This window comes from Nomascus leucogenys, chromosome 4, assembly GCF_006542625.1.
Source record: "Nomascus leucogenys isolate Asia chromosome 4, Asia_NLE_v1, whole genome shotgun sequence".
Taxonomy (NCBI): domain Eukaryota; kingdom Metazoa; phylum Chordata; class Mammalia; order Primates; family Hylobatidae; genus Nomascus; species Nomascus leucogenys.
In genome coordinates, this window is record NC_044384.1 from 115,979,688 (window position 1) to 115,982,221 (window position 2,534).

A 2,534-nucleotide genomic window follows, 5' to 3' on the forward strand; every position below is an offset into this window, starting at 1 on the left:
GTATGGCGATTCCTAAGGGATCTAGAACCAGAGATACTATTTTACCCAGCAACCCCATTACTGAGTATATAGCTAAAGGAATATAAATCATTCTGCTATAAAGACATGTGCACATGTATGTTTATTGCAGCATTATTTGCAATAGCAAAGACTTGGAAGCAACCCAAATGCCCATCAATGATAGACTAGATAAAGAAAATGTAGTACATAAACACCATGGAATATTATGCAGCCATAAAAAAGAATGAGTTCATGTCCTTTGCAGGGACATGGAGGAAGCTGGGAGTCATCATTCTCAGCAAACTAACACAGGAACAGAAAACCAAACACCACATATTCTCACTCATAAGTAGGAGTTGAGCAATGAGAGCACATGGACACAGGGAGGGGAACAACACACACCACAGCCTGTCAGGCAAAGGGGGACACGGGGATGGAGAGTATTAGGACAAATACCAAATGCACGTGGGGCCTAAAACCTAGATGATGGGTTGATGGGTGCAGCAAACCGCCTTAGCACATGTATACCTATGTAACAAACCTGTATGTTCTGTACATGTATCTGGGAGCTGAAAGTAAAATTTAAAAAGAAAAAAGAAATTAGAATAGCAATCCCTGCTTCTTTGTGTGTTTTCCATTTGCTTTGTAGATTTTTTTTCTCCATCCCTTTAATTTGAGCCTATAGGTGTCATTGCATGTGATCTGGCTCTCTTGAAGACAACATAGTGTTGGGTCTTGCTTTCTATCCAGCTTGTCACTCTGTCCCTTTTAATTGAGATGTTTAGTCTTTTTACAATTCAAAGTTAGTATTGAAATTTGCAAATTCATTCCTGTCATGTTGTTAGCTGATTATTATGCAGATATCTGTGTGGTTGCTTTCTAGTGTCACTAATTTATGTACATAGTGAGTTTTTGTAATGACTGGTAATGATTTTTCCTTTCCCTGTTTAGCACTCCCTTCAGGACCACTTGTAAGGTGGGTCTGGTGGTAACAAAATCCTTTAGCATTCATTTGTCTGAAAAGTATCTTATTCCTCTGTCATTTTTTAAGCTTAATTTGGCTGGATATGAAATTCTTGGTTGGAAAATGTTTTCTTTAAGAATGCTGAGATCTCTTCCACCGCCATTTTAAATTCAGCTCCATACAACACTCTGCCACCGCTGCTGCTGCACCCCGGACTGCGCGCCAGCACCCCCCTGCTGACAGCTCCGCCACTATGGAGGATATGAACGAATACAGCAATATAGAGGAATTCGCAGAGGGATCCAAGATCAACGCGAGCAAGGATCAGCAGGATGATGGTAAAATGTTTATTGGAGGCTTGAGCTGGGATACAAGCAAAAAAGATCTGAGAGGGTATGTGTCTCGATTTGGGAAAGTTGTAGACTGCACAATTAAAACAGATCCAGTCACTGGGAAATCAAGAAAGTTTGGATTTCTGCTTTTCAAAGATGCTGCTGGTGTTGATAAGGTTTTGGAACTGAAAGAACACAAACTGGATGGCAAATTGATAGATCCCAAAAGGGCTAAAGCTTTAAAAGGGAAAGAACCCCCCAAAAAGGTTTTTATGGGTGGATTGAGCCCGGATACTTCTGAAGAACAAATTAAAGAATATTTTGGAGCCTTTGGAGAGATTGAAAATATTAAACTTCCCATGGATACAAAAACAAATGAAAGAAGAGGATTTTGTTTTATCACATATACCAATGAAGAGCCAGTAAAAAGATTGTTAGAAAGCAGATACCATCAAATTGGTTCTGCGAAGTGTGAAATCAAAGTTGCACAACCCAAAGAGGTATATACACAGCAACAGCAACAACAAAAAGGTGGAAGAGGTACTGCAGCTGGTGGACAAGGTGGTACGAGGGGTCGTGGCCGAGGTCAGGGCCAAAACTGGAACCAAGGATTTAATAGCTATTATGATCAAGGATATGGAAATTACAATAGTGCCTATGGTGGTGATCAAAACTATAGTGGCTATGGCGGATATGATTATACTGTGTATAACTATGGGAACTATGGATATGGACAGGAATATGCAGACTACAGTGGCCAACAGAGCACTTTATGGCAAGGCATCTCGAGGGGGTGGCAATCACCAAAACAGTTACCAGCCATACTAAAGGAGAACATTGGAGAAAATAGGAGGAGATGTTAAAGTAACCCATCTTGCAGGACAACGTTGAAGATTGATCTTCTGTTGATCTAAGATCATTATTTTGTAAAAGACGTTCTAGTGTACAAGACACGATTGTGTCCAACTGTATATAGCTGCCAATTACTTTTCTTTGTTTTTACTTTGTCCTTTGCTATCTGTGTTATGACTCAATGTGGATTTGTTTATACACATTTTATTTGTATCATTTCATGTTAAACTTCAAATAAATGCTTTCTTATGTGGAAAAAAAAAAAAGAATCCTGAATATAGGCCTCCAATCTCTTCTAGCTTATTGAGTTTTGGCTGACAGGTCTGCTTGTTAGTTTGATGGGGTTCCGTTTGTAGGTGATCTGCCTCTTCTCTCTTGTTGCCTTT

The 2,534-nt window shown here is 39.6% G+C and overlaps 1 pseudogene across 1 annotated transcript; it reads left to right on the top strand.

Annotated features, from left to right (window-relative positions):
* Window positions 1-1,115: 1,115 nt before the first annotated feature.
* Window positions 1,116-2,124, top strand: LOC100593626 (annotated as a pseudogene). Its single transcript, XR_001113840.2, has one exon. The product of XR_001113840.2 is annotated as a heterogeneous nuclear ribonucleoprotein D-like pseudogene (transcript).
* Window positions 2,125-2,534: the final 410 nt, after the last annotated feature.